Source organism: Budorcas taxicolor, chromosome 2, assembly GCF_023091745.1.
Source record: "Budorcas taxicolor isolate Tak-1 chromosome 2, Takin1.1, whole genome shotgun sequence".
Taxonomy (NCBI): domain Eukaryota; kingdom Metazoa; phylum Chordata; class Mammalia; order Artiodactyla; family Bovidae; genus Budorcas; species Budorcas taxicolor.
In genome coordinates, this window is record NC_068911.1 from 159,716,209 (window position 1) to 159,728,414 (window position 12,206).

Below are 12,206 nucleotides of genomic sequence, written 5' to 3' on the forward strand. Positions count from 1 at the left end.
AATGTTCCCAGGGGAGTGGGGATGGAGTTGGGGGTTGCTTTTCCACTTTGATTCTTTTCTCTACTTTCTCTTCAGAAAAAGGAATGAATTGTTTTTTATTTCCCTACCTCTTCCACCAGCTGCACTTCTCTTAATCTGTGTAATGCAACTGGAAGCCCATGGTTTGCACATTTATTTTTAAACTCTGGGGACCTGGAAGCTGTTTGGAGAAGGGAGAGATTCAGGAAGGTTCAGAAAGGAGTATGGATATTTTTTGGCTGCTTTTCTTTTCAGTAAGGAGCTCTTTTGTTTTGCTTTTGGTTTTGTGACTATGTTGGGTGTCGTGTACTTTCTTGGAGAGTGTTCTCCTTGAGCTGCGTGTCAGGCCAGTAACCTTGAGTCCTTCTTTAATGCTAATTTCCCATCCCGTCAGGGCAGCCTTTGCCAGCTGGTCTGTAAAAGGCAGTGGTGTGGCCGCTGAACGCCACTCATTTGCAACTGTATTGTTATCTTGTGACAGTTCCACCAAGAAAGCCTAACAAAATCTTCAAAGTTTTCTTTGAAAAAGGGTCCAGTAATGTGTGTCCCATATCTGAACAGCCCTCTCTATACCTTGTCACTCACAGCTCCCTGACTTGCTTGATGTGACTCGGTTCTCTGTATAGACCAGAGACTCTTGTGTGTGAGGGCAACACCCAACATTCATATGAAAATCACTCCCTCTGGTACTTGAACTTTTATTCTATAATGAATCCACTGAATAGCTGTGCCTTTAATATTCTCATGCAACTATTGCTTAAGACTCTCATCATGCATTTTTATTTTTTAGCAATACCAGCCCCCCCACCCCCGTTCCTTTTACATAGAAAAGGCATGGTTGCATTTTTATGTAATATGCTTATTCTGCATGGAGGGACCTGATATTCTAAGCCTGGGAATCAAATGGAATTTCCTTTGAAGTTTGAAAGACTAAATCTTTTGGTTTTTGAAGGTTTGACTACTTTGAATGATAAACTGATGATATCCAAGCATCTCCTTATGTGTGTGTCCAATAGAGACAGAGCTGAGCGCTGGTCCAGGAAACCTAAGAAGGGAGTGCTTCTCTGAGATGGATCTTGGAAGAATGGGAGAAACCAGAGCTCTGGTGTTCCACAGTGTTATTCTCCTGGTGGTTGTCAATTAGAATTTTCATTGGGAAAACATTGTAAATCTTTAGAACAAAGCCTGCTTTATTGATGGACTTAATGAGCTGCCCTTTGGGAGGGAAAAAAAAAAATCTGCCAAGCAAACATTTATGGCCCTCTGTGTTTTATGAAATCCGCAGAATTAGTAATTTCCCCCAGTTAGGGAGTTTTATGGAGGGAAGCCACTCCAAACAGCCAGCCCTGTGAGGGGTATGGACCTGCACAGCAGGGTGAAGTAACCACTCTTCTTTGCTGGGCCTTTTGCTCTTGATGCTGAAAGCTCTGCTTCTCTGTACACCAATGCTGAATCAAATTTCAGAGACAGTTTTGGGTGAAGTAGAAAAGGATAGTTTTGTTGCTTTGCCGGTCAAAGGGGGACACACAGCAGGTTCAATGTCCTCAAAACCTTGTGTCCTCACTTGGGGAAGATAGAAGTTTTATAGTACATGTTCGAAGAGGGAATGATCAGTCCTGGCCATTTCTTCTGATGAATTGGTGGTGAGGTAAGTAGGAGTCAGCATCATCAACTTTCAGGTCCAATCAGTCTGGGGTCTACAGGCTTGTGGGCAGCGCACTATCCTTAACCATTAACCTCTCCCACTTTGAGCAGGGGTCAGTATCTGCAGAGCAGCTCAGAGAGGTTGTGTGTATCCACTGATGGAGAAACGGGACCTTGCCTCAAGGCTGCTCTTGACTGTTTCTCCCTGGCTTTGCATCCTCTCCCTTCCCTGATTAACAGCTGCTTGAATCCGCCCACTGGGACTCAGGGAAGGTCCTGGAGGCTGAATGAAGGCTGTTTCCTATAGTCAAAGAAACGGGACACAGAGGCCTTGTGCCCAGGAGCCCCGCAGGCCCCTGCACAGTGTCCCTGTCACGGTTCCCGTGTGTGGCGTGTGTCAGTGACAGCTGTGCCTCACTTGGTTGTTTCCTTTCCCTGTGTGTCCTGGGACCCCGCTCGGTGGTTGTGTCTGAAGAAGTGACCCTGCTTCTAAGGTGGCACAGGCAGGAGGAGATTCCAAAATTCTAATTTTCACCTTAAAGCTCAAATTTTATTGACAATAGATACCACTGGGTTTTTGTGGGGTTTTTTTTAAAGGCTCGCATTGTTTATTTTTAAGAAAATGCGTGCCATTTTCCATTTATTTAACCACGGGCAGTCAGTTTTTCTTTTGAGTAAGTCTGATGAGGGAGAGTTCATAAAAACAGTAGCCAGTTCATCTCACAGCTCAACCAACCACACTGGTGCTTCACTGGGAGATAAGCACCTTAGTTGGATATAGAGTTGAAGTGCTTTTTGCCTATTTCCCATTTCGTTACATAGCATATGAAAAAGATGTATGCTTTTTAAGGAATTAAAATTTTACTATTTATCAAGGATATTCTTAAGCAAAGCTTCCATTTTTCTCTTTGAGTGTGAATCTGTGGCTGTGAGACACACAGCAACTCCTGATATTTTTTTGGAGTCATTGCTTGAGTCACTTGATTCAAGCAGCCAAGACACAGCGGTTGTACCCCTCATTGCTTTTATGTTGTTGTTGTTTAGTTGCTAAGTCTTGTCCGACTGTTTGCAACCCCCTGGACTGCAGCCTACCAGCCTCATCTGTCCATGGCATTTCCCAGCATGAATACTGGAGTGGGTTGCCATTCCATTCACCAGGGATCTTCCCCACCCAGGGATCAGATCCCTGTCTCCTTCATTGGCGGATTCTTTACCCCTGAGGCACCAGGGAAGCTCCTGTTGCTTTTATATCATTAATGAAAATGCCAGTACATAGGAAAGGGCAAATAATGCCTCAGTATTCTTATGAAAATAGTTTTGACTTCATGAACTGCTGGAAGGGCCTCTGGGACCTCCCATGGTCCATGGAGCCCACTTTGAGAATCACTGCTCCCAGCTCTCAGGCTGCCTCTCTGGCATCACACTTGGCTGTGTCTTAACTTGTATGAACGGAAAGATGGTAGCTTCATGCAGCCAGGGCTGGGAGAGAAAGGGAAGCAGTAAAGTATGCAAGAACACATGTAACCATTGAAATCGCTGATTAACAATTCCTAATTACCCTGAACTGTTAATGCTTTGTCAGGAGAGTGGCCACTTGTCTTTCTTATTAAAGGGACTGATTATAAGTTCTGTTCCACAAGAACTTAGATGCAGGGAACTCCCATCCTACTTTGAATTCTCTCCTTGCTTACATTTTGTGATAAGGTGCTTCTGGCATATTCATCTAAAATGCAACACGCATGTTCTTTCTTCTCCAGTAGTGCTGAGATAGGGAACATAAAAGGCATACCTTATGTTTGAGTGCCAGTTGACACCTCTGTGGAGTTAGCTTCGTAGCAGTCTGTTGGATTTTTGCCTTGGGAATTAGGAATGAGGTTGAGGAATAACAATTTGGATGATGATGGTTACACCATCTCCTGTCCCATGTGTTCTTTTAGAACTTCACTTAGAGATGGCATCCAGGGCTCCTGCCCCTGAATTGAGTGGGTTTGTGGCTCATTGCAGTCAGTAGATGGCAGGAGAAGAGCCATGTTACTTGTGAAGCAAGAGTCCTTTGCCTTATGAGCAGCAACACTGGCCTGTGGAGCCCACATTCCCTGGTTCCCCTGTGCTGTGAGGAAGCAGCACACAACACGTGAGTGAATGGCTGTTAGATATAGCCGTGTGTCAGCCCAGCCTCAACATGGTGGGGCCGAGACCGGCCACCCGTGTGCTTCCTGAATTCCTGACCCACAGAATCTGCAAGTGGAAGAAAGCAAGTGTTGTTTTATGCCTCTGCATGTGGGGAGATTTGTCTCCTGTGTAATGCCAGACAGGTGAATGAAAAAGAAGTGGGGAAAGTAGAATGAAAAGCAAAGGAGTACAAAGGACAGTGTGGGAGGGGGTCTGGAGTGAAAGTGGAAGAGAGCCAAGGAGGGCGGCTGGGGGAGGAGTGCATGCTGGGCTGCTGTGGTACCATGGGTCACAGTAGCATCACCCATCAGGTAACAGGGCTTTAAAGCAGTGGTTGGCTCTTGTGGGTTCTAATCCTTTAAAGGGTTCTGAAATCAGTGTAGTGAGACCCAAGCAGTGTTTGAAAGAGAGAGGAAGGAAGAGAGGAAGGAAGGAAGGGAGAGGGGAAAGGAAAGAGAAAGACAGACAAGTGCTGAGTGTGGTAAGGGTATTGTTTCCAGGCACTTTTGTTTTAAGTGTCTGTGTGCTGCATTTCTCAAGTGTATTTTTAGTGTGGGACACAGAACAAAAATTTGGGGAGGTGCTGCTTTAAAGCAGCTATTAGTTGCTTAAACTAGAGTTAAATGCATTTACTCTAAGGTCAGGGACATTTATTATCTTCAGTGGAAGAACATTAGATTGGCAGGTCTTGAGGGGCAATGAGAATGGGCTGTGATGACAGATTTCTGCCAATTTATTATTTTTCATTAGAATAAGTATTAATTTGCAAGGCTTATTAATTAATAATAGGCCCGCTCTAGCTGTCTATATGAATATGTGTGCTAACAGATTTAGACTTCACCTACCTAAATCAGAATTGCTAGTAACGATTGCTCAGTTATAAACATTATTCTTAAAAATCCTTTGGAATTCAAGAGAAAGGGTTAATCTAGAGCAAAGGAGACAATGAAGTGTAAAAGTTAACACATTTTCCCCAAAAGTGCAACATTCCTTTCCAAGCTTTTTAATGTATTGATAGATTTATTTCCAATAGCTTAGTAGAAAATAAAACCCAAATGAATATAGGGTTAAAATACACCTTGGGAGTTCGTGTAAACAAGCAAATGACAAATGGGTAAATCCAATGAAACCCAAGTTAATTGTGCTTTGGAGAGAAAGCTCCTTTAACAAGATGGGCACGTACACACTCCTTATTTAAAACCGATTACCAACAAGGACCTGCTGTATAGCACAGGGAACTCTGCTCAATGTTCTGTGGCAGCCTGGATGGGAAGGGAGTTTAGGGGAGAATGGATATATGTATATACGGCCTTCTCCCTTACTGTTCACCTGAAACTGTCACAACATTGTTAGTTGGCTATACTCCAATCCAAAGTAAAAAGTTTTAAAGAATGGCCTGATGGATGAGAGCTAAGGAGGAAGCGTGGTCTTCTCAGGGCCAGGGAGGGTAGTGGCAGCTCACTGAGAGGAGAGATGGCTGCTGTAAGACATTCCTGTTTTTCAAGTGTGGGTTAAACTGTTTTTTCAAGAAGTTATACCAATTCATTATGTCATTTTTGTCAGTTCTAATGCAAATTGACGTGTATTGGAGGGGCCATAATTTTTTTTTAAACCCACTTTTTTAGTAGGTATAATGTATTGTTGCCAGGTTGTTTGGTGTGCTTGGGTATGTGTGTATATACAAATGTATTTATTGGCCAGGGTGAGCGTTTTCTGAAGCATTGTTTTTCTGTTTATATTATACAGTGACATCTTTTATTTTGTATCTACTGGCATGGTTGCATTTTTCTACTAAAGTTGGATGACACATGTATATAGAATTGATACTCACCCTCTGTTTTATTTCATGGAAGCATGTTTTCACAGCCTGTGAGTCAACATTCCAAGACTCTCCTGAGCAGATTCTTCTTCTGCATCCCTTGGGTGTCCATTTATACATTTCCTTCCTTCTCTCTTTACAGGCTCCCATAAAGGAAAGTTATATGAGTTATGGAAAAGAGTGAGTTAGTTTGTTTGTCTCCCAGGAGGGCTTGCAGTTGAACAGAGCTCAGTGAGAGCAGTGCTTAACGAAAGCAGTGATTCCCTTGGGTTAGGTTTTATGAGATGAGAATGAGAACTTTGGAGGCAGAGAACTTTCCCTCCCATTAGGACTGGAACTTTCTGAGGGACAAAGGAGTGTATAAATGTTTTCCCTAGCTCTGGAGTCCAAGCTTGTGGCAAGAGAGAAGGCCTGGCCTTGTCCTGGACAGCTGAGCCATCCCTGACCACTTACCAAGAGCCTCAAGCTAAACAGGAAGTGCATCAAGAGCAGAAAAGAATTTTATCTGACTACTGTGTTTTCTTCTTTTTTTTCTAAGAGATTTAGTGTTAACAGTTTCTTTTAAAATCTGGTTATATTACCTAAAGAATTAAACTGAAAATAAAACAGTAGCCAAATGAGAGTGTAACCTAATTTCTCAGCTCCTAATTGAAAAACAGTATATTCATGCCTGCATGGCATGGCTCATAGCTTCATTGAGTTACTCAAGCCCCTTCGCCTTGATAAGGCTGTTATCCATGAAGGGGTATTCACTGTAGGAAAGTTCAAAATATATACAGATAAAGAAGACAAATTGCCCATAATCTCCTACCCTCCTAGAGAACTACTTGCAGCGTTCTGCCATTGCACCCCTCCCCTCATACTCAATTCTGTTTCCTACTCTCTTGTTTAACTTGTTACAAGCACAGCTCTTCAGAAGCCTCAGTTTTAATGGCTGTATAATGATTCGTGTTGTAGTTTTCTTATTTTCTCATTCACTAATTTTACATGCTAATTTTATTACCTAATCATCCAAATTACAAGTGAGAATGTTTATTAAAGCATTAGTTGCTAGTCTTGGCTCCCAGATCTGAATATGTCCTTGGAGTAGATTTCCAGAATCAGTTCATGGGTTTGAACTATTTTTCATGGCTCTTTTATACATATTACTATCTTGTTTTCTCCAAGTGTGTTCTCATTTACAGCCCACCAACAGCATATGGGAGTGCCTACTTCCCCACTTCTTGACCAGACTAAATATTTGCTATATTTTTTAAATTTGATACATAACAAAAGTTGTTCCCTTTCTGTTGTTTATAATCTTTTGTTAGTGAAATGGGACAACTTTTTATTCCTTTTTAATAAGTTTTATTTCCTTGTTCATGACTTATCTTATCTTTGTGTCCCCAACATACTTTCAAGATGCTACACAACTTAGTGACTGAACAATAAGAATAAGTTAATTGTTTATTGTTAATGAGTGGTGATACTGAATTTCAAGGGGTTCTTATTAGATTATATATACTAAGGGACCTTAAGGAGAAGGCAGTGGCAGCCCATTCTCGTACTCTTGCCTGGGAAATCCCATGGACAGAGGAGCCTGGTGGGCTGCAGTCCATGGGGTCGCTAAGAGTCAGACACGACTGAGTGACTTCACTTTCACTTTTCACTTTCATGCACTGAAGAAGGAAATGGCATCCCACTCCAGTACTCTTGCCTGGAGAATCCCATGGACGGGGGAGCTTGGTGGGCTGCAGTCCATGGGGTTGCACAGAGTCGGACACGACTGAAGCGACTCAGCAGCAGCAGCAGCAGGGACCTTAAGTACACAGTAGTTTTAAATTCTGTGAATAATAACTTGGGGCTTCCCTGATGGCTCAGCAGTAAAAAATTAACTTGTAACAGAGGAGACTTGGTTGACCCCTGGGTCAGGAGGATCCTCTGGAGAAGGAAATGCCAACCCACTCCAGTATTCTTGCCTGGAGAATCCCATGGACAGAGGAGCCTGGTGGGCTACAGTCCATGGGGTTGCAAAGAGCTGGACGTGACTGAGCAGGCACACACAAATAATAACTTTAGACAATGTTTATGGGGATTTTTTTTGTCTGATATTAATTGATAAAGACTTATATTATAGCTAAGGACAGAAAGTCTTTTACACTGAAAATAAGAAATCTGATAGGTTGCTTTAGGAGTAGACTGAAGACAGGTTTTACCTATTTGTATGTTTGTTTTAAATAAATAAATTTTACTTTTCAGAATAGCCTTAGATTTACAGAAAAAATTGTAAAGAGATACAGAAAGTTCCCCCATAACTTGCACCCAGTTTCATCTAATTTTGACATCTTAACATCATGTATGGATATGAGAATTGGACTTTAAAGAAAGCTGAGCACCGAAGAATTGATGCTTTTGAACTGTGGTATTGGAGAATACTCTTGAGAGTCCCTTGGACTGCAAGGAGATCCAGCCAGTCCATCCTAAAGAAAATCAGTCCTGAATATTCATTGGAAGGACTGATGTTGAAGCTGAAACTGCAATACTTTGGCCACCTGATGCAAAGAGCTAACTCATTTGAAAAGACCTTGATGCTGGGAAAGATTGAGGGCAGGAGGAGAAGGGGAGGACAGAGGATGAGATGGTTGGATGGCATTACTGACTCAGTGGGCATGAGTTTGAGTAAACTCCGGGAGATGGTGATGGACAGGGAGGGAGGCCTGATGTGCTGTGGTCTATGGGGTCACAAAGACTTGGACACGATTGAGTGACTGAACTGAGCTGAACATTAGTATGGTATATTTGTTATAGTTGATGATCCAATATAACACATTATTATTACCTAAACTTCTTTATACAGATTTCCCTAGTTTTTACCTGATGTCCTTTTTCTGTTATAGGTTCTTAACTGGACTCCTATGTGACATTTCATGTCTCCTTAGGCTCCTTTGTTAATCAGCTTGGGCAGTCATAACAAAATACTATAGATTGGATGGCTTGAATAACAGAATTTAATTTTCTCACAGTTCTAGAGGCTAGAAGTTCGTTAAGGTGCCAGCATGGTTGGTGTCTAGCAAGGAGTCTCTTCCTAGCTTAGAATGGCTATCTTTCTTACTGTGTCTTCACATAACAAAGAGATACCGAAAGAGAGAGAGCATGCAACCATCATGACCTTACCTAAACCTAATTTTCTCCCAGAGGTCCCATCTCCAGCTGTTTTCACAGTGGGAGCAAGGGCTTCAACATACGGATTTGGGTAGGGACAAAATTCAGTCCATGGCAGCTCCTCTTGGCTGTGACAACTGGTTTTATTTTTAACGAAGAGTTCAGTTCAGTTCAGTCACTCAGTTGTGTCTGACTCTTTGCGACCCCATGAACCGCAGCACGCCAGGCCTCCCTGTCCGTCACCAACTCCCAGAGTCTACCCAAACCCATGTCTATTGAGTCAGTGATGCCATCCAACCATCTCATCCTCTGTCCTCCCCTTCTCCTCCTGTCCTCAATCTTTCCCAGCATCAGGGTCCTTTCAAATGAGTCAGCCCTTCGCATGAGGTAGCCAAAGTATTGGAGTTTCAGCTTCAACATCAGTCCTTCCAATGAACACCCAGGACTGATCTCCTTTAGGATGGACTGGTTGGATCTCCTTGCAGTCCAGGGGACTCCCAAGAGTCTTCTCCAACACCACAGTTCAAAAGCATCAATTCTTTGGTGCTCAGCTTTCTTTATAGTACAACTCTCACATCCATACATGACCACTGGAAAAACCAGAGCCTTGACTAGATGGACCTTTGTTGACAAAGTAATGTCTCTGCTTTTTAATATACTGTCTATGTTGGTCATAGCTATTTTTCCTAAATGTCCATGTGTATAAGCATTAACTTCTTTGATTTGCCCTCTTGTGATTCAGAAGCAGTGTTCAGTTAACGATTGGCATGGTTTCTAAGCAAGTTTTTTGTTTTCTTTTTTTCTTTAATTTATCTTAATTGGAGGCTGATTGCTTTACAGTATTCTGGTGGTTTTTGCCATACATTGACATGAATCAGCCACGGGTGTACATGTGTCCCCCATCCTGAACCGCCATTCCTCTAAGCAAGTTTTAATTTAGGTGTATGAACATATATTGTCTTTTCTTAAATGGCACTGCTGTGGTTCCACTGTAAGATGTGCACATCATACACAGAGGTAAATATGAGAAATTTCCATCCCAACTAGAGCACACTAGCATGGAGGACTCCTGCTGTTGGTAAATTACTCAGACCTTGTTTCAGACCTGCTTCACCCAATTGGTTGGCTCAGAATAACAGAGAAGAACAGTAGGCAGAAATGAGGAAGCAGCTGTTTTTCCAGTTGAGCGCAGAGTTGTCTGGAATAAGGTTCACTGCGCAGGTTGAAACTAATTGGCCATCATGCTGTGATGTAATTGTGGGTTTGTGGATGATAATACCTACCTAATCTGTACTTAACTAACTAGGCTTGTTAATGATCAATTCTGGTGACTTGGTGACAGGTGCAAGGCTTGGGTTTACTATATTGACTGTCTCAGGTAATGATGACTACAAGTTAGTTTTAAAAGATGAAATTTTTTAAAAATTAAAAAAGTCATATGCCAAAAGTTAATAGATGCATCTTATTAAATTAAAGAGCCCTGTGTAATATGTGTTTTACAGGAAAAGGTATTTTTTAATCTGAAAAGTTAATTACCAATTGCAGCAATTATTTTGAGTTGATTGTTTTCTTACTAATAGTTTTTTCATTAAAAAAATGAGCCCTGTGAAGTATAGTACATTTATTTCCCTTGGGAGTATCAGTATTTAGAATGTGTACTTTGGTCTACTTGGATCTTTTTTTCAGGAGACATTTATTGGAGATAAATGTTACACAGTTCACGCTCACCTAATAAGATGATAAATCACATCTCCAGAGATTTTGTGGTGTATTTACTTAATTCTTCCGATTTCAGTATAAGAAGGAATGTTTTTAAATAGAAAGTTCTTTATATTTGCTAATTTTCCCCTCCTCTTCTGCAGGATTAAATGATTTTTAGTTAAAAGTCTTGGGAGTTAAATAGTCAAGAGGACTGTTTTCCATTTACATTCAGGTTTGGTTTAAATTATGCAAAATGAAGACAGTCGGTGCTATGAATTGAAATCATTAATGCATCAATTATTCCATGATAACCAGCTGAGAACAGGCTGCAGACTACATGAGTGTTCCTTCCATTTCAACTTGGCTTCTCATTAGCTTATATGAGAGATAAAATAATTTGATTCTAATTTATCTCTCTTTAAATGGACATTGTTCCCCTCTGAATTCAAGAGGAGAGCATTTTAATTTTGCAGCTGTTTATAACACACAGGTCAAATAAATAACAAATTTTATTTCCAGCAATATATGTCTCCTTTATGATTTATATTACCATAGTTTCTTGATTCTAAGACATACTTTTTCCCCCTGCATCTTTTTAGGGCAGAATAAGCCATGAACATAATAAAGATAACATCATAAATCTGTGGGGATAATAAGGGTTATTTAGCAAATGGTACTTGAAGAAGAGTTTAACCATTTGGAAGAAACTGTTGTTGTTCAACTTATAGTTTTAATTCAGTATACCCTAAAACAATTTTCATATAGATTATGTTTAGAAGATTTTAAAAATAGCATCTAAAAAATGTCTAAGAAATTTCAGTGAGGTAAATTTTTCAAGTCTTGAGAAGAAACTTCTAAACATAAAAAATAACATAATCTCAAATGTAGGTAAAAGCAATTTTCTCTAGGTCCAAATATATTGTTAGTTAAAAGACCAAAAATATATTAGAAATATATTTGGAAAAAGAAGATCATATTTTTGTGGTAAATAGTACTAACTATAAGAAAAAGTCCATCAATAGACTGTAAACAGAAAAAAAAAGAATGCGTGACCTAATAAATGTATGACAAAAATTCATTATTGACCAAATAATGAATGTTAAAATAATGGGCTATTTTACTTATTTAACCAAGAAGACTAAAAAATTTTCACTGTTGTTAAGAGTTTGGTGAAATGAGAGTTTACATAAACTTCTGCTGGTGCTGTATCTTGGTATAAACTTTCTGAAAAGTCATTTGGTGATATGTATTGAAAGATGCAAAATGTTTATACCCTTTAATTTAGTAATTACTTTTCTAGGAAATTGTCCAAATTAGAAATAACAGTAAATACAAAAAATGATAGATGTAAACGTATTTATTGTCATAAAGTGTTGGAAAATTGGAAACCACTTAACAACCCAATAATAGGTAAATGGTTAAATGATAATGTAGTAGAATATTATATAGCCATTAAAATGCTATTTTCAGAGATTATCTTAATAGAATTGGAAGATCCTCAAGTTGAGTAGAAAGTAGAATACAATGTATTACATGTGATGTGGTTTCAATGTTTTTTTTTCCCAAACTAAGAATAGTCACAAAAAGGGCTAAGGAAAAACAGATAACAATATTATTAGTGTTATGGAATTTTATCATTTTTCTTTAACTGTTTTTTGGTCAGATTCTCTATAGTGAGCATGCATTATTTACGTGGAAAGACTTGAGTTAT

At 40.1% G+C, this 12,206-nt stretch overlaps 1 protein-coding gene across 3 annotated transcripts in view; it reads left to right on the plus strand.

Moving 5' to 3' along the window:
• RHBDD1 (rhomboid domain containing 1) overlaps nt 1–12,206 on the plus strand; it is a 134,496-nt gene that overhangs the window by 30,422 nt on the left and 91,868 nt on the right. The gene's annotated exons all lie outside the window — the stretch shown is intronic.